Below are 21465 nucleotides of genomic sequence, written 5' to 3' on the forward strand. Positions count from 1 at the left end.
TGACTTCATTAGCTCATTTATTTATTTTATGTTTACTGTATAACAACTATAGAGCAGGTCCTAAGTGCTTTCATTATAGAGAGGACAGGTTTTGATAAATAAACAAGTTAGCTATTCAGATACTGGTGATTGTGAAGAAGAAAACACTAAAGAGTATGAATTTCACAGGGGGTGGGTTTTGGTGCTTTTACATGGAATGTAAAGAAGTGAAAGTTGAGCTAAGAACTCAAGGATGAGAAAGAGCCGGTTACAAAAAGAACCTGAAAAAGAATAGTTCATATAAAAGTATTAGTCACAGCAAGGACCTGAAAAACAAGTCCCGGATGTCTTTGGATGAACCAGATGGGATGGCTAATGCTGTACATGCAAGCAAGCCAGTCTTGGAGTTCTCATGTAGCTTGACCTACGTTAACAGGAAAGTTGTCAAGAATGCTGCGTGTTTCTGAGTATTCATTTACTTAATGTCACCGCAAAGAAGTTTAAAATTTCTACAACATGTTACTAACTTTGAAATTAATTCAATGCATAAAAGTGTAAACACTGTGTACTTTTTTGAGGGTTTCTCTATTAATCAATAGGTTAAAAGTTTCAAGAAAATTGCTGACCAATTTGCAAGAACTCTGAGAAACCATAGACAAATGTTAATGCAATTTTAGAGTGCCGATCAAATAACCTATTAGATTCAAATGACTTAAATGAAACTCTACAAGGCTAATAATTTAAAATTAAAAGAAGAGAAAGCAATAGGAAAAACAAAAGTACTGGATATCAACAAATTTTAGCGTGGAAGAGTTTAACATAGAGAATACAGGTTTTAATTGTGGGTTCTATGAGGCAAAATGTTGGAAATAAATAAAATATTTCACTAATAACTGCCAAATTATCTCATGCGGAATATGTACTTTGTTGAGAACGTGTACCTTGCCTCTAGGGACAGTTATTTCACATACCTTGTGTGATGGTTAATTTTACGTGTTGACTTGACTGGGCCTCCAAGTATCCAGATATTTGGCCCAACGGTATTCCAGTATTCCGGGTGTGTCTGTGAGGGTGTTTCTGGATGAGATTAACATTTGATACAGTTGACCTTATGCAAATTGCCCTTACCAATGTAGGTAAGCCTGATCTAATCCTTTGGACGTCTGGGTAGAACAAAAAAGGGTAAGGGAAAATTCTCTCTCTTTACTTGACTGTTTTCAAGTTGGGACATCAGTGTTCTCCTGCACTCAGATGGGGCCTTATATCACTGACTCTCCTGATTCTCAGGCCTTCCTACTTGAACTGATACTATGTCCCTGGCTATCCTTGGTTTCCAGCTTGCAAATGGCAAATCACAGGACTTCTCAGCCTCCATAACTGTGTGATCCAACTCTTTATAATAAATCTGTGTCATTGTGTCTACACACAAATACACACAACACACACACACAATCTCCTACTAGTTCTGCTTCTCTGGAGAACTCTAATACTTTGTGTTAGTGATTTAACATGCTACTTTTATCAGGAATACTGGCATTAAAAAAAAATAATGGTGGAATTTTCAAAGGCAGTATTTTATGATAGGAATAGCCTCTGTAAGGTAGCCCTTCAATTATAGAACCTAAAATAAAACTACCACCTTGGGTAATTAAGAGATGAACTTGACTCTGAACCTTGGCTCCAGTAAATTAGCTGCTCTATGAGAAATTAACAACTTAGTTTAGCTTTGTAAAACTAAGCTTTATCTGTAAAGTAAAAATAACAGTATCTCAAAGAACTGTCCATCTTAGAGAGCTGTCACAAGGATTAGGTAAACTCATGTATATAAGTTTTCCAGCATAAGTCTAGCACGTGGTAATCATTAAATAAATTTTAATATGTATTATTATTGTTGTTATCTATATAAAGTTGATTCTGTTTGAAATTATTCTAATAACTTCTAACATGCTCAAAGCTTAATAAAATCATTTAAAAAATGTGTGGGGACAAGAGCAGAAGCTATTGATGTAGAGGAAATAGCATATCTTTTAGACAAAACACAAGAGGTTAAGAGATCTCACATTTCCACAGCTAGCCAGCATCAACTGGAGTAAAAGACCAGAGGCTCCCACAGCAGAAGCGGGAGTTTCCAACTCCTGAGCGAGATCACTTAAGTAGGTCCATTCGGCTGAATTCCAGGAAGACAGGGCTCAGCTCATTTATTTCTCTGTTCTCAGTGTTTACCGTGACGCAGGCACTGGCCCCTACACTTTTCACATGCGGGCTCAGAATAACATGGCGAGGTGCATATTATTATTGCCCCAGTTACATATAAGGAAACTGAAGCACACATGGAGTAAGAGAGTTGTTGAAAGTCAAACATGGTAACTGGGGAGCCAGGTCTGGGAACAAAGGCCACGTTCTCGACCACCAAATGATGCTGCCTCTCATTGCCCGCTGAATGTACCTACACATGTGCTATACAAGAGGCTTCAGGATGGAATCTTACTCCTTCTGCGATTTTAATCTAATCATTTGTTCCAGAATGGAGAAGTAAAGAGATTACTGACATCATAAACACATTCTCAAGAGTTTTATCATCAAACTTAACACTTATCAAACACCTCTGTGGCCCATGTCAGTGATTCCTGAGCACAGCAACTCCTTTGAGAACTGAGGAAAACTATGAACACTCTCTATACAAAAATTCTGTTGCAGTTTTGAGGACTTCACGGTCAGCCTGAAGGCCGTTCAAATATCTCAGGTTGTGAACCCCCTGTGATAACTCACCTAGTCCTCAGCATAATCCTGAGTAGTTACTCCTACACCCTTCCACCAAGGAAGAAATTAAGATTAGAGACTGAACATAGTTTGCGCAAGGTGACATTGTGGATGGGGAGCAACATGGAAACTAAACTCAGATCAGTTTGGGTCTAAGTTTGGTCTATTTAAGTGATACCACATAGCTTCAAATCCAGTGGGTTTTTTTCTTTTTTAATTTTTTCTATCACTTGGCATCTCATTTTTTTTTCCTTTCAATTCAGAGAAATTAAAAAAGAAAAAGATCTGATTCTTCTGGTTGTCGTGTGGCAATTAGAATTTGAACTTTGAAACCTGGAGTATAAAAAATGAAATGATTAAAAATGTCTGTCTGCTAGGAGCTTTTGACTTTAGAAAAAATGCCTCATTAGCTGACACAGAAAGGCATTCTTACTGCATGCCTTACTTTGATTTTGCAAACTGGGCACTGGAGTTATGGTTTGATATAGCTCTGGGGTCACAGGGTTTACGGTAAGTTAATTTAGTTCAGCGTTTGGCCTAAGACAGGAACTGGCTTTAGATGCAGAAGTTTATCCAAATTGTATGGAATTTTAAGCGATGTAGTACAAACCAGAAAGTACAATTAAGTTCCTAGCATCAAGCTGGAAATTACTTTTGGCTTGGGAAGTGGGGCCAGGTCCAAAGGGATTGTGAAGACTCTGGGTTTTGAGAAAGCATCATAGTGACATTCACATTTCCACAGATGCTTGAAAAATTCTGATTGAAATGGGAATATCAATCAAAGATCAAAGAACATCTCATTGTTTATTGTTTTTCCAATAAGGAAAAAAGTCTGGAAGAAAAATTCATAAATGAATGCAGCCATCAACATGCAATTTAAAACTAATTGACATCTTACCTTTGTATGATTTCTATGTGGCCTTGATCTTTAATGAAAATGAGAACTGTGTGTTGTATTTTGCTCCTAATTGGCTGCTGGAAAAAAAAGTAGGGTCTAACAATATTCTTTTAAGGTTTTGAAAGAAATTAACTTTGTGGTCTTGAATCAAAACCAAACAGTGATGAAGAAAGATTCCAAATAAAAAGTTCTTCCATATTAGAAAGTCACCTCTGACTATGTTTGACTTCTCCTGAGAACCAATGTCTTATGATCAATAGCTCATTTCAAAGTTTTTTTTTAATGACCAGAAATACTTGTAAAGTAAACTTATCATTTCCATAAAGGAATATGACATATGAGGAAGGAGAAAGTGTTAGGATTCATGGGTCAACTCTATCACAAATTGCTATACTATTTCTTTTCTTAAATGTGTCCCCTCCCATAGCTTTATTAGGCTGAATTTACATAACAAAAAATTCACTTACCTAAGTATACAATTTAATGATTGTCAATCCATTTATAGTCATACAACCATCACCATAATCCAGTTTTCAAACATTTGTTTTGTTTTGTTTTAAAGATTTTATTTATTTATTTGACAGAGAGAGACACAGTGAGAGAGAGAAACAAGCAGGGGGAGTGGGAGAGGGAGAAGCAGGCTGCCCGCCGAGCAGGGAGCCCGATGCAGGGCTCAATCCCAGGACCCTGGGATCATGACCTGAACGGAAAGCAGACGCTTAACGACTGAGCCACCCAGGTGCCCCCAGTTTTCAAACATTTCTATTATTCCTAAATTTTCCCTTGTGTTCCTTTGTAGTTTTAATCCCCAATTCCATACCCAACCTCAGGCAACCATTGATTCATTTTTCTATCTCTATAGCTTTGTTTTTTCTGGGTATTTCACAAAAATGTTGTTTTTTTGTGTGTGTCTGGTTGCATTTTGAGGTTCTTCCATGTTGTGGCAGGCTCAGTAGTGTGTTCCTTTTCCACCGCTATGTATTATTCCACTGGATGGGTAGACTATATTTTGTTTATCCACTCATCATTTCATGAACATTAGAATTATGTCATGTTTATGGCCATTATGAGGGACACTGCTATGAATATTCACATACAAGTCTTTGTGTAAACACATATTTTCATTTCTTTTTGGTAGATAAATAGGGGTGGGATTGCCAGATTGTGTGGTAAATGTTATAGACTGAATTGTGTTCCTGTCAAATTTATATGTGACTCTACTTGGAACTAGAGCCTTTAAGAAAATAATTAAGTTAAATGAGACAATAAAGGGGGAGCCCTAATCCAATATGACTAATGTCCTTATAAGAAGAGGAAGAGACCCCAGGAACGCTCATGCTCATGCATAGAGGAAAGACCACATAAAGACACAATGAGAATGCAGCCTTCTGCACATCAAAGGGCCTCAGGACAAACCAAACCTGCCAACACCTTGGTTTTGGACTTCCAGCCTCCAGATTTGTGAGAAAATGTATTTCTGTTGTTTAAGCTTCCCAGTCTGTGGTATTTTTTTGTGGAGGCCCCAAGGAAACTAGCTCAGTAAGTTTAACTTTTTAGTAAACTGCCAAACTGTTTTCTATACTAACTGTACCACTTTTACATTCCCACCAGTAATATATGGGAGTTCCATTTTCGCCAGGTTCTCACCAACACCTGATGCTATTTACCTTTTTGATTTGAAACATTCTGGTGGGTGTAAAGTGGTATGGTGTGGTGGTTTTGATTTGCATTTCCCTAATGACTAATTATATGGAAGATCTATTCACATGTTTATTAGCCATTTACCTTCTTTATTTTCTTTCATAAATATCTATTCATGCCTTTGATCATTTTAAATTGTGTTATGTTTTCATATTGGGTTGAAAGTGTTCTTTATATAGTCCAGACAAAAGTCCTTTGTCAATATATGATTTACAAATGTCTGTGGGCAGCAGATGGCTTATCTTTTCCTTTTTTAATGATTCATTTTGAAGCATAAAATAAATTAAATTCTAATTAAGTCCCATATATATATTTTCTTTTTATGGATTTTGCTGTTGTTTTCCTACCTAAGAATTCTTTGCCTAACCCACATTTTTCTCCTGTGTTTTCTTCTAGAATATGTGTAGTTTTAGCTCTTCTGTTTAGGACTGTGATTTATTTTGAGTTAATTATGTATATTATGTGAGGTAAGGTTCTAAATTCATCCTATTTCATATAAATATCCAATTGTCCCAGAAGAATATCCTCCACTGAACTGCCTTGGCCCTTTTGTTAAACATTAAATGATCACACATATAAGGGTTAATTTTTGTATTTTCAGTACTGTTCCATTCATTAGGACTGCTTATCCTTATGCCTGAATTACACTATCTTAATTACTGTACCTTTATAGTATGTTTTGAAACTGGGTAGTATAAATTTGTTCATCTTTTAAAAATTGTTTTGGTTAGGTCACCTGGGTGGCTCAGTTGGTTAAGCGTCTGCCGTCAGCTCAGGTCATGATCTCGGGATCCTGGGATGGAGTCCAGCATCAGGCTCCCTGCTCAGCAGGGAGTCTGCTTCTCCCTCTGCCTCTCCCCCACTCATGCTTGTTGTGTGTGCACAAGCACATCTCAAAGAATGTGGTAGAAATAATTGCTGCTTTTTAGAAACCATCATTGTATTGATGTCTTCTTAGACAATGTTTTTAGCTTCCACTGTATTTTAGTTATTTGCTCCCGGGTCTCTGAGCACTGCTAATAAGTAGGAAAAAAGTAAAGAGTGAATATAAGAAGGAAACTCAAGTCATAAATATGCCAACTGCTTATAAGCAGCATTAATTATAGGCACTTGTGAAGGACAGAAAATTAAAATACCCTTCTACAAGTTGCTTGAGTTTTAAACCTCCACTTGCTCTCTTATTAAAATACTTCACTGTGTACTTTGGCAGGAGTTACTTGACATTACTCTGAAGGTACCTACAGTTGGAACACCAGACTCAGGAGTCAACCCTCAACCTTCTTATATACTGTGGTCTGTTGGGAGATTCCATTTCTCTTATGGTTTTTATTGAGACCAAATGGCAGGACAGAGTTAAACTAAAATTTTCTTAAGCTTTTATGTTATGTTGGAAATGGTCATTATGGATTTATATTATACCACACTTAGGCCTAAATACATACAGAATAAATGATTTATTTAACTTAAGTCAAACTTTAGGCAGATAATCCTCATTGTATAAGATTTCTTGAGAGCAAGAGAATTATGTGTGGTGGGCAGAAAGAATATGTGGTGTAGTCAGAAAGAGAGGAGCTTTGTCATTCATCACTGGATGACCTTTGTTTGGCATGTTATAGAATATCAGCTTCCTCACATGGAGAACAGAGGTAGAGTCTTCTTCACAGGGTTGTTGTGAGAATTTAAAAATAAAATAGATGTGCAGCATTAAGCCAGCCCCAGGTGCTTAATAAATGTCAATTTCCTTCCTTGCTTTTCTAAAAATTTGGATTAGCTGTTCCAGGTAAAAGACAAAGATTTTTTAGAGGGAATTTAAGAAATACCCATTGTAGGCTGTTTATGAGAAAAAGATTGGAAACGTAAGGTTTCAAAAAGGTTGAAAGTAAAAGAATAAAAAAAGATGTGCCATGGAAATAGAAAGTTGGTGTCATTTTTATGAAACAAGTAGATTTTCAGATAGAAAGCATTGTATTAGAGTGGGTCACTTCATGATAAAAGGTTCAAATCACTAGAAAGAATAATAATTCTAAAATTGCAGTTCCTATAAGCTTTGCAAATTTGTGATTTGTGTAATTTCTTATCTCATTCTAAGTAAACTTATTTTTGTACCTGAAAATTTTTGAATTAATTCATAAAATTTTGGCACCTGTAAATCTGAAAAGAACCCTGGAGGTGGATGCTCTTTTCCAACACTTGCTAGTAGTGTGGAGGCTAGGACATAAGGGAGAGAGCAAGTTCACACAGAAGTTACCTCAAAGACACAGTTCTGATTCCAAACTGAATATGTCACAAAAGCTAATGGCTTTATGCTTTTTCTATTGTTGTTTAATACAAAGGACACTTGTGTTACCCCTGTGATATCAGAGGATGTCTTTTTCTGTAGGATTTAAAATAATATCATTTGCCCTTTATGATATTGCTGGTCTCTTGTCTGCACTCTCCCCATCTCTGTGAACTGCTTTGTTTTGGGTTTGCTGCCTCAGAGATTCGCCTCCAATCCCTCACCTCAGCCCAGGTACAAAGGATTCTGTGGAAGGAAGTTCAACCCCCCCCCCCCCCTCCCAGGCAACACACAACCTTCTGCTCTAGGGAAACAGCCAGAACCATAGACTCCAAGGGATAGATAAAATAAGAAGACAAAAAACAAAAGGGGAGAAGGTTCTGCAAAAGGTCAGACTTCCACAGACTCTTAGGGAGAAAATGTCTTTCCTTCTCTATGGGGACATGAATGAGCTTTTATCTAAACCAAGCTCCGGAGATGGAAGAGCTGGAAAATGAAGAGCATTAATAATGTCTTCTTTTAGAGGTGTGACTATAAAATTAAAGAATGAGTCATATTCTACTGTTTAGTCTATGAAACTAAGAACTGGTTTTTCCTTTGTTTCCTTTTCTCTTCCCCTCCTCAAAGGAACACACAGATGATTTAAACAGACTTGAATTACAACCTACCTAAAATAATAAAGCAGTTGAGGGGGAAAAAATCAGCTGAAGGTGTAAACCCGCTCCAGGCTGAATGACTGCGGCATATTTCATCCTCTCATTCTAAATCAATGCTAAGCAAAGCACAGAAATGTTTACCTTTGTCTGATCTCTAATTCCCTAAATTTATGTGGAATCATGCACAGATGCGCTGGAAACCAGCCTGGAAAAGCCTGGCATTTTAATTGATCCCAGAGCTTCTTGCCTCATGGCTCCTGCTGTGATGAAGACTCCTACTTGTTCCAGAGATTCTCCGCCCGGTTGCCTAGCCACCGGCAGCTGGCCAATCAAGGTGTCCACAGGCAGCGGAGGAAGTAACCAATCAATTTTTTAATTTCCTTCTGTAAACGGGAGTGAATCGGGATGGATTTGAAATCTCATTAGTCAAAAGTAAGACGTGTAGTGTGCATTTTAACATATGTATTAGTTGAATACATTTGGCGTTTAGTCGGAAATTCTGATGAGTATCTGAAAGCCCATTTCAGAGAAGTTTGAACCTTGCGTTACTGACTTATTTTTTCAAATCAGTTTTCTATTCCTACTGGCCCAATCTACGTATAAAATTTCAATAGACTAGTCCTAATTAACACCTGACTCTTTGATAACCAGCTTCTTATCAATTCTTACCAATTCTTATCCATTTCTTTCTAGAGACGATGGCATGTTTTATTTCCAAATCATCCAAATTCAGTATATAAAAGCCATAGTTAACTAACGTTTTGCCTTCATTCCCCAATGCACCCAGTCATCTGTTTTTGCTCTTGGTTCCACCCCCCCACCCCTATTTTGACCTTATGTCTCCATTCTCATGACCCCATAGTCTGGTCTATGGCCCAGATTTCTTCACATTTGGATTCAGAAACCGCCCTTGGCTCTAGTTCCTTTAATGCATTCTATCGACCATCATCAGCTGTCATCACTTGAATCTTCTTCTGGAAAACCTTTACTGAAATGCAGGCTGACATGAGTTGAAGTCAGCACTTCATGACTGGCATATTCTGGTAAGTTGTCTTGCCTCTCCCTGCCTGTTTCCTCATCAGTAAACATGAGATAATTAGGTTAAAGGAAATGATGTCTGTGCTTCATCTGGCTCATATTACAAATATATAATATTTATTGTATAATTATATATACACATATTTTTTTTTTAGAGAGAGATAGAACATGTGTGTGAGGTGGGGGAGGGGCAGAGGGAGAATGGGAGAGAGAGAATCTTAAGAAGGCTCCATGCCCAGGGGGACTTGGGGCTCAATCTCACGACCCTGAGATCATGACCTGAGTGGAAATCAAGAGTGCTTAACTAACTGAGCTACCCAGGTCCCTCAACACATATATCTGCTATTTAATTTTCACTACTATTATTTAATGGCCCCTGTTTTGTTAACCTTTTCCTTGTATTTTCAAGGTCTTCATAATCTGACTTCCATCCCATCCATCTGTCCACCCTTATTTCTAATATCATCCTTCCCTGTACCCCTGTATTCACTACCATGTATGCATCCCTCTAATCAGAGAGTCTCCTTGCCGAGCCTCACAGTCACCACATTACACTCACTGGGACCATCCCCTAGCTCCTATATGTTCTTCGGATCTCAAACTCAAGCACCACTTCTTAGTAAAATGTTCCTTTATTATATGCTTTCAAAAGGCCATGTTCACTGACTTCGTAAGACTTTCTCAGTTTGTAATTATACACTACCAGCACAGCTACTTAATAATTAATATTGGCCTCTGCTACTTTTTAGATTTCTGTGAAAACAAGAACAGTGTAAATTTTTGTTTACCACTCTATTTCTAGTGCTTAATATGGTAACTGTGGTATAAATACCTGTATGAGAATGTTGTTGAATTCTTATTAACTGAAATGGCCTCTACTCTTCCTCTCCCTTCAGATCTCAAAAATCTTAACCTTTGAAACTGTATATGAATTCCATTCCCCAAAGGGATTAATACTCAAATAAACATTAGTTGAAAATACTCTATGTGCCTTATATTATGAGGGGCAATATGGAGGGATTGTTTACCCAGACTTCATGAGGAAAACGTGATACGACAGAAAAGGAGGTGAATATAAGGAAGGTGTAGGATGAAACCATGTAGTCTAGTAGCAAAAAAACAACAGACTGTGAAATAAGAATCCTACCATTTGATATTTGATCCTGGATAAACGTAACTCACTTCTCTATGCCTCATTCCTTGTCTGTAATATGAATGCATTGGACCAGTATTCTTTAAAAAGTCTTCAAACTCTGTGGGTCAAAACGAAACATATGATGGTATTAACAAATCAACTCTTTTCTTATTCTTGTAATTCCTTTCAGTCTGAGTTTATATAGATGAATGCATGTATTTAATAATCTGTAGTTAGAATATTATATTGGGGTTTTCTCTTGAATAGAGTAACATAAACGTTCTCATGATGCTACAATAGACACTACAGTCTTTATTTTTGTATGTTTTTATTCTTTGATTAATATATATTGAACAAGGACTTTGTGATAGGCACCGTGTGAGGTGCTGGAGGTAAAATGCAAAATGGGAGAGATATGGTCTTTAGTCCTTTGGGAGCTGCTAGTGTGGGCTACATCCAGTGACTCTAAGTTGTTTGTTGGACTCACCCTTTTTCAGAGTTGCAATTTTCCACGTCAATCAATATGTGATTATTCACATGTTTTTATTGGTGTTGGTTATTACTTATGTGTTCCCATCAAAAGTATACATTTCTTGGGCGCCTGGGTGGCTCAGTTGGTTAAGCGACTGCCTTGGGCTCAGGTCATGATCCTGGAGTCCCGGGATCGAGTCCCACATCGGGCTCCCTGCTCGGCAGGGAGTCTGCTTCCCCCTCTGACCCTCTTCCCTCTTGTGCTCTCTATCTCTCTCATTCTCTCTCTCAAATAAATAAATCTTTAAAAAAAATATTTAAAAAAAAAGTATACATTTCTTAGAAGGTACATTGTGTATGAGTGTTCTTAAGTCACAGAATTTTCATGCCAATTTTGATATTAAATATTTTATTTTGTTACTATAAATGTCCATAAGAATTGTCAGACAATGTATCCTAATATATATTTAGAAAACTTTGTCCTTACTTGTACTTGCATGCAAGGACCAGTATGTGTTAAATGTTTCTTATGAGTCAGCACTTACGGTGGATTATTTTATTAAATCCTCCCAACTAACTTGTATGTGATGAATACTACTATCATCCCTACTTAATGGGTGGGAAAACTGAGGCCTAGAGTAGTTAAAACACTGACCTGAAATCACAGATACTACATGGTATATGTAGGATTCCAAGCCAGGTTCTGATCACTATGTCATACCAAGCCTGTCCCATGCTCTCCTTTTCCATATACCCTTGTTTCCTTCACATCACTGCACAAAATACAATTACTCTTGTAACACAATAAATGCTCAATCAATTCTTACTGAATTATATTTTTAGAAGAATCTTGAAAATTTATTTTGGAACACCACATATATCTTTGTTTTTCACTGATAAGCCATATCAGATTCCATGGAATGGTGTGCAGGAGGGAAAGGAGACAGAACAGAAAGAAAAAATCACGAAGATATTTTATGTTAACTTGTGAATCTCAATTATTTTAAATATTTGGAGAATTTTCTAAAGGCATCCACTTTTCAAGTACCAGGCTTAAGTACTTTGGGAGCATGATATTATGTAAACTTCAAAATAACTGCATGAGGTAGGTGCTATAATTATTCCCTTTTTAAGGATGGGGAAATTGAAGCTTTGTAATATTAAGACACTTGCCTAAACTATTTCTTCTGGAAGGATAGCTTGCTCCTTTTCCTTCTCATTCCTTTTTCCTGCTTGCTTACTGAATTTGCAGTCTCCAGCACTTGTGCCTTATTGGCATTCTATTATTATTATTATTCCTCACTGCAAAGAATGATGGTAAGAACAAGAACAATTAACATTTATTCAACACTTACTATGTTCCACGCACTGTTTTAAGCATTTTACGTGTATTAATTTAATTCTTATACTATTCCTTTAAGGTAACTTCTATAATTATGCCAATTAAATGAAATAAATATAATGTGTTAATCACATCTCCTGGTATAGTTTAGAGGTTCAGCTAATATTAGCTAATATTATTATACATATTATAATTATTAGATATACTTGCATTTTGGGCACAGATAGTTTAAACTTGTTACTTTACCTCATCACCATGGGGACTTCCTATGTATGTGTGCAGATGTGTGTGTAGTCTGTCTATCTATAACTGGTAAATAATCATAAGTTTTAGGCAAGGAGGGAAATCTATAAACTAGCATTCCAACAAATAGGGTAGTTTATTTCCTCTGACCTCTGGTTAAATTCTGCTTAGTTTCGAAGACATTTATTTTTCTGATAGCTTTAATTTTTAGAAAGTCTTTCTTCACATTGGGTTTAAATCGACTTTCCCGGAGTGGTAGGTGATTGTACAGAAAAAATGGTGCACCCTTGGACCTTGACATCAACTAGGTTTGGCATTAAAACCTGACACTATCACTAACTAGTTGTGGTCTAACTTAAGCTACTCGGTCTCTCAGTACCTCATTTTCTTTCTCTGTCAACGGGGCATCTGAATCCTTACTGCCGAGGGTTACTGTGATGTTTGAGGTATGTTTATGTTGCTATGAAGTGCGCTCACTGCATGCTTTGTACTCGTTGGTTCTGCCCCTGTTCTTTTCACATCTGGCGGGCAGTGCCCTCTCATCTGAGCCACATTAGGTTAGCAGGAGGCAACATAGTTCAAATAGACGGAGAACAGTGGCTAAGGTGCTTGCCAGGGAAATGTGTGCTGGCTTCATTAGCTTCTATTAGATCCAGTTCGCCATGTTGCTCATAAGCTGGCCCTTCACAGTATCGAAGAGCAGAAACCCTCACAGAACTATTGACCTTACCTCCAAATGGCCGCAGGGGTTTCACTCAGGCACAAATCAAATCTGGGAGCAGGTTCCCTAGAGAACTCAGCTACTAAGCTGTGCAGCTGCAGTAGTCACCAGGGGAGAAAGCTCTTTGTGACTGTGCACTGGGAACTGAACAGCTCACAATGTCAGAGATGGTCTGGATGAGGGTTGTGGGGATTGCATGTCTGAAAAAGTCAGTCCTCTCCATGCTATGATGTAAAGAATACTTCTAGAAAAAGATATGGTCTAATGATATAAATAATACTTCTAAACAATAACAGAGGAGGTGTTCAGTACCTATTTTGTGGCCAACTAAACGCATGCATGATTGGATGAATTAATGAGTGACTAGAGAGTATGTGAGAGTTATGCAAAGGTACTTATTCATCATCCATCCTTCAAAGCATCCATTCATTTATTTATCAGACATTAGATGCCAGACATGATGGTAGATGTTAGGGATTCAAATATTAATATGACATAATGGCAAAAGATTCTTTTATTAAAAAACTCAGGTAATTCTTAATTGAATAGGAAAAAATGTGAATATATCATTGTGAAACAACATGGTTAGGGTAGTAACAACATAGTGGGGACTATATTGGAGAAAAATTTATTTCTGCTGGGGGGTCAGGAATAGAAATGAAAGTCACATTGAAGAAGACATTTCAGTTGTCCGGGTGGGTAAAGGAGGATGAGAAGTGCATTCCAGGCAGAAGGAATAACATTTACATTTATATGCAGTTTGGGGAAAGAACAAATAATCTAGGGTAATCAGTTCATTGAAAGAAAACTCTAGGATGTGAAGCTTAAAAGGAAGGTTGAAGTAAGACTTAGATGGACCGCAATTTGAGGAGGGAATTGCTCATGGTAGATAATTTCAGCATGTGTTCATGCCTCGGAGATTTTGTGCACTTTCCACCCCAGTTATATCCTTTTAATCTGCCACATCCACATGACTCTGCCGACAGTGCCTTGCAATATTCAGCATTGCCATGTGTGGCCAAGAAAAGTGCTGTCCTGCCTAGGAGTCTTTAAATTCTTCCTAAAGTTATAAAACCCTCGAAGTGGCCAAATAATGTTACTGTTATGACTTTGTTAAATTAACATTTGTTAAGTGGAGCACAAGATGCCAAATGGTGAGCCATGGTTCAAGAAAAGACCACAAGAGAAATTGAAATAGAGAAGTTTATTATTCATAGGTTCTGCAGGAAGTACAGGACATGCCTGGAGTGACCACTTGGGGAGGTCAGAGCAGAGTGCACGCAGAGAAAGAGCCAGGACCTGGGGCACCTGCCCTGATTAGGGTCTGTGAGTGGGGTGCTTTGGGGTTCCTCAGCCAAAACTGGATTGGTCAATTCAAACCAAAAAGATTAGGGTTTGGGGGGCTCCATGGTGCTCTTATCTCAGGCACACAAGGGGAAGGTCTTCTGAGCTGGGGAGACCGTTAATCACAAGGGTTGTTGGAGGAGCTGTTTGGGAAGCACTTACATTTGCATGTGACTCTGCAGCCTACTATCCAGGGTGTGCACTTGCAGGAGACCTAGTGTCAGTTAAAGGTTCTTACTGGCCTCCTGGCCAAACAGAATGGACAGCCAGCAGTAATACCATGGAATGGCTTAGCTAATCTCTTGACAGTTATATTCTCCTGGTCATAAAGTCTCTCTGTCTTAACCTTTCTGTTTAAATTTTCCTTCAAGATATTCTTTAATGTTTCCTTCTTTAACCTTTCCTTACCAAGTTTGAGAAGGCATGACTCATTCATTCATTCATTCATTCATGTGTTTATTAATTCAATAGGGATTTAGCAAATCCCTGTGAAGGAGCAGGCACTCTAGTAATCCCTAGACATCATCACATCACCATCATGTTCTTCATATCTGCCTTATTCTTTCACAGATAACTCTCAGTCATTTTTATGTTTCTGAGATACAAACAAAAAATTTCTCATGCATATTTGTCCTCTGAGTTGTTTATCTTCATTGGAAATTTACAAACTCTCAATCCTGTGATTTACCTGCCAGACCGCTTTAGCAAAGAAGCTTACTGTAGAAAAGAACTCACTCTTTTTTTTCTTTTATTTTTAATTTTTTTATTAATATAAAATGTATTATTTGTTTCAGGGGTACAGGTCTGTGATTCAGTCTTAGACAGTTCACAGCGCTCACCATAGTACCTACCCTCCCCAATGTCCATCACCCAGACACCCCATCCCTCCCACCCCCCACCACTCCAGCAACCCTCAGTTTGTTTCCTGAGATTAAGAGTCTCTTATGGCTTGTCTCCCTCCCCAGTTTCATCTTGTTTCATTTTTCCCTCCCTTCCCCTATGATCCTCTGTCTTGTTTCTCAAATTCCTCATATCAGTGAGATCATATGATACTTGTCTTTCTCTGATTGACTTATTTTGTTTAGCATAATACTCTCTTGTTCCATCCACGTCATTGCAAATGGCAAGATTCCATCTTTTTGATGGCTGCATAATATTCCATTATATATATATATATATATATATATATATATATATATATATATATATTTGCATGCCACATCTTCTTTATCCATTCATCTGTTGATGGACATCTAGGCTCTTTCCATAGTTTGATTACTGTGGACATTGCTGCTGTATACATTGGGGTGCATATGCCCCTTTGGATCACTACATTTTTATCTTTGGGGTAAATACCCAGTAGGGCAATTGCTGGCTCATAGGGTAGCTCTATTTTCAACTTTTTGAGGAACCTCCATACTGTTTTCCAGAGTGGTCGCACCAGCTTGCATTCCCACCAACAGTGTAGGAGGGTTCCCCTTTCTCTGCATCCTCGCCAACATCTGTCATTTCCTGACTTGTTAATTTTAGCCATTCTGACGGGTGTGAGGTGGTATCTCATTGAGGTTTTGACTTGGATTTCCCTGATGCCGAGCGATGTTGAGCACTTTTTCATGTGTCTGTTGGCCATTTGGATGTCTTCTTTGCAGAAATGTCTGTTCATGTTTCTGCCCACCTCTTGACTGTATTAGTTGTTCTTTAGGTGTTGAGTTTGATAAGTTCTTTATAGATTTTGGATACTAGCCCTTTATCTGATATGTCATTTGCCAATATCTTCTCCCATTCTGTCAGTTGTCTTTTGGTTTTGTTGACTGTTTCCTTTGCTGTGCAAAAGCTTTTTGTTTTGATGAAGTCCCAATAGTTCATTTTTGCCCTTGCTTCCCTGTCTTTGATGATGTTTCTAGGAAGAAGTTGCTGCAGCTGAGGTCAAAGGGATTGCTGCTTGTGTTCTCCTCAAGGATTTTGATGGACTCCTGTCTCACATTTAGGTCTTTCATCCATTTTGAGTCTATTTTTGTGTGTGGTGTAAGGAAATGGTCCAGTTTCATTCTTCTGCATGTGGCTGTCCAATCTTCCCAACACCAGTTGTTGAAGAGACTGTCTTTTTTCCATTAGACATTCTCTCCTGCTTTGTGGAAGATGAGTTGACCATAGAGTTGAGGGTCCATTTCTGGACTCTCTATTCTGTTCCATTGATCTATGGGTCTGTTTTTGTGCCAGTACCATACTGTTTTGATGGTGAGAGCTTTGTAATAGAACTTGAAGTCCAGAATTGTGATGCCACCAGGTTTGCTTTTCTTTTTCAACATTCCTCTGGCTATTTGGGGTCTTTTCTGGTTCCATAAAAATTTTAGGATTGTTTGTTCCATTTCTTTGAAAAAAGTGGATGGTATTTTGATAGGGATTGCATTAAATGTGTAGATTGCTCTAGGAAGCATAGACATTTTCACAATATTTGTTCTTCCAATCCATGAGCATGGAACGTTTTTCCATTTCTTTGTGTCTTCCTCAATTTCTTTCATGAGTATTCTATAGTTTTCTGAGTACAGATCCTCTGCCTCTTTGGTTAAATTTATTCCTAGGTATCTTATGGTTTTGGGTGCAATTGTAAATGGGATTGACTCCTTAATTTCTCTTACTTCTGTCTTCTTGTTGGTGTATAGAAATGCAACTGATTTCTGTGCATTGATTTTATATCCTGCCACTTTACTGAATTCTTATATGAGTTCTAGCAGTTTTGGGGTGGAGTCTTTTGGGTTTTCCACATAAAGTATCCTATCATCTGCAAAAAGTGAGAGTTTGACTTCTTCTTTGCCAATTCAGATGCCTTTTATTTCTTTTTGTTGTATGATTGCTGAGGCTAGGACTTCTAGTACTATGTTGAACAGCGGTGGTAATAGTGGATATCTCTGCCATGTTCCTGACCTTAGGGGAAAAGCTCTCAGTTTTTCCCATTGAGTATGATATTTGCTGTGGGTTTTTCATAGACAGCTTTTATGATATTGAAGTACGTACACTCTATCCCTACACTGTGAAGAGTTTTAATCAAGAAAGGATGCTGTACTTTGTCAAATGGGAAAAAAACTCACTCTTCAGATTGCAAAAGCCAGCTGGACTTTCAGAATCCATTGTGAGGGGTAATGTTGATTCATCAAAGAATACCAAAACAACCAGAATATTTAGTATTTCATTGTGCATAGAACACTTTCCAAGAAATCCCAATTCTCTATTCACTCCAAACTGCAATTTTGTGTATCTTCTTTTGGACTACAGGTTATTTATCAAGAAATTCATTTTGCATATCTAGCCTTATCTTTCCATGAAAATGAAATTTAATGATGGAAAATAAAGTAAAATTTTAAATGGTTACAAAAAGTCCAAACATTCCAATGAACATTGAATAATTCAAGAGCATTATAAAATGTAAGGTTTTTACTGTGGAGAATAATTTTGGAAAACAAAATGGATATAGTATATAAAAATCTTATAAACCCTACCTTTTCTGAAAATACTTAAAATGTTATTTATCAATGTTTTGCAAACATGTAGAATATGTTATGTTCCCTTGTGCAGGATGCTCTTTCAAATATTTAAGGTGATATCCATGTCCTCTACTTTTTCAGGGTAGATACACAGCTGGTCACTTACTGGTTTATCAACTGATTTCACTAGACAGCTCCAGTTAGAATGTGATTAGCTTGGAGAACAGCAGTATCTCTTGATTATGTTAAAATAAACTATTATAATTTAATAATGTAATCTAAGATGGTTTTTATAACTGCTTCTATATGGCATGAATTAGTGAAGATGTCAAATGCCCAATTTAAGGGCAAAATTCTTTTTTTTTTTGGAAGAGGTAAAGGGAGAGGGAGAGTCTTTTTTTTAAATATTTTATTTATTTATTTGACAGAGAGAGACACAGCGAGAGAGGGAACACAAGCAGAGGGCGTGGGAGAGTCAAAAGCAGGCTTCCCGCCAAGCAGGGAGCTCGATGTGGGGCTCGATCCCAGGACCCTGGGATCATGACCTGAGCCGAAGTCAGCCGCTTAACTGACTGAGCCACCCAGGTGCCCCTAATGGCAAAATTCTTAGGCAAAAATTGAAAACACAAGTCTAGTTTAATGGACTGACAACACCTCATTACTTGAGCAAAGATGAAGTTTTATGATATATTTTAGATTTTTATTTTGTATTATTTATCGTTTTTCTTTAGTTAAGGATTTTTTTAAAGATTTTATTTATTTATTTTTGAGAGAGAGAGAACGCACACGAGTTGGGGGGAGGGGCAGAGGGAGAAGCAGACTCCCCACTGAGCAGGGAGCCCATGAGGGGCTCCATCCCAGAACCCTGGGATCATGACCTGAGTGGTAGGCAGATGCTTAACCTACTGGGCCACCCAGGCACCCTCTTTAGTTAAGTCTTTATTTGCCTGAGTTCCATATACTTTAATTATAATTCCCATTGCCTCCCTAAATGAATTACAATGACAATCATATGAGGCAACACATAGAAATATATGTTAGGGATTATAAAACTCTACAGGTTATAGAAGTGTAATTCTTCCTCATTCGCCAAAAACATTCAGTAAATACATCTGATTTGTTAATAAGTAATATGTTTGTGTCTCTGCAGCGCCAAAGGAGATTAGCCATTACTGTAAATTGTATATATAGTTTCTTCTAAATAATTCAGTTTACAGAACTGGTACCGACAAAATAAGAAATGATAAGTAAAACATATATTTAAAGAGAAGGGGTTTTAAAATTCATAATTGTAATAATCTGTTATTCTCTATCTTTGGTCTGTATTATGAGAATATATTTTAAAAGCATTAGTAAAAGGATTTTTGTAGTTTTTGGCCTGAAAGGAACAAGTCCCATAGTGATCACAATGTGCTCAAGCCCTTCCTGCTCTGTGAGTTTTACAATCCTGAGTTAAACAGAATACAGATGTCTGCAGATGAAAAGAAAACATATGAAATTCTCACTCTCAAGCCAGGAGAATTCAAGCCAATCCAAGTGTGAAGGCTAATGTCACAGCTGAAATAGAAGTCAAGAGGGTAGCTTTGAATATAATTAAGATATGACAGTTTCACTCAGATCCAAAACCCAGGCACCTAAAAACAGAATTTTCTCAAAAGGTGTGAAAGTGAAAATAAAATGTTTCTGGGAATTGGGCTGTGATCCAAAACTAATGAATTTCCCATTGAGTTACTAATCATCTAGAGCCATGGCCACCAGACAAGAGGCCAGGGAGATGACAATCCTCATTTTAGAATTATTTGGATCTCTCCTCTCTTTGAGGTCTGCAGAAACTAATCTTCTGGTAAAGAGCGGGGGGTTGGGGGGGAAACAGTGTCAACAAGAACAGAATTCAGATCTTGTCACTTTAACTCGATCCCTATCTTCTCGGCATACTATTTGTGTCGACTGCTTACCAAGACTGCCAGTCAACATCAGGAAAATACCAACACAGTTAAATATTCACATTGTATAACCAGGATATGGATCTTTTGTTCTACCATGAGCTACTCTTTCCCAGAAGATTTCAACTTTATTAAGGATTACCCAGAAAAAAAGCAGAACTAAATCAAATTTTTTTTATTTAGTGGTATTAATTTTTACACTGTGACACAGACACTAGAAAATGTTAATTTTTATCTGTTCTTAAGGAACAGGAAAGATTAGTTATTTAATGAAAGCCAGCCCATACAAAAAATATATATATATATTAGAGAGAAAAATAGGTAGCAGGATGGGGAAGGAAGTGGAAGAAAACAGAAAAAAGTAACAGAAGCAAAGAGGGAGAAAAGAGAAGAACCTGGGGACAGAAAAAGGAAAGAAAGCAGAAGGAAGAGAAGTGGAGAAAGAGAAAAGGATGAAACTTGGGTTTGTTTGTTTTTTTTTTAAACTTTATCCTTAAAGTTGATCACGTGGAACCAATGAACAGATTAGGTTCCAACTAGGTGCCAATGACTGACGATACGTTAGAGACCGCGATGAATGAGACCCAGTTGCCTGTCTCACGGGGTTTACCATCTGCTGAAATGCTGAGCTATAAAGTAAAGAGAACCAGTATTTATAAAAACCATGCATGTCCAGGCACAACGGGAAGTGCTGTAAATATGTTGTTTTATCCATGCATACTCAGCATTACGTCCCACTTTGACAAGTGAAGAAACCAAGGCTCAAAGCGCCCCTGTTCCATGATGGAAGCAAGAATAAAACCCAGATTTACTTGATGACAAACCCATGCTTTTTCCACTGTATCCTGCTTGCAAAATGATAAATACACTAATCAAGCTATGACTGCAATGTTTTTGGAGAGCAGAGAAGAGAACAATTTTTCCTGTCTTGAAAACATCAATAACCATTGTTTTCAACTCTAACTTCTCCAATGTTCACAACCTGAAGTTAGAGCAGTGTTTACTAACAAATTTTTGCAAAATTCTAACTCTTTACATTATTGGCCAGTGAGAGATTCAGTGGTCAAAAACGTATGGGAAACTCTGCAATTCATATACTTCTTTTGAAAATTCTCAGTGCCTATTTGTCTGCTAGGCCTCTAAGATCTCTTGTTAAATATTATTGATTGATTGAAGATCCAAGATTAAGTTAGTCACGGAATATTCTTTTGGAAATGCTGATTTAGAGGCCACATCTTAAATGGGATAATTAGAACATCTCACAACAGTGTGCTGTCAGCAGTGATCAGAATTATAATACAAGTGCTTATTTTTCTTTTTTCCCCTGAATTTGTCTTTATGCAAAAATGATAGATTACTGGTGTATTAAGCCAAAAATTAATGAGCATTATTATGATAAATGATTGACTTGCCACAAATCAATGATCACCATTCTTGCTTTTGCATTACCTGAGGGTGTTTCCAACTGTGTCAG

Source organism: Zalophus californianus, chromosome 11, assembly GCF_009762305.2.
Source record: "Zalophus californianus isolate mZalCal1 chromosome 11, mZalCal1.pri.v2, whole genome shotgun sequence".
NCBI classification, from domain to species: domain Eukaryota; kingdom Metazoa; phylum Chordata; class Mammalia; order Carnivora; family Otariidae; genus Zalophus; species Zalophus californianus.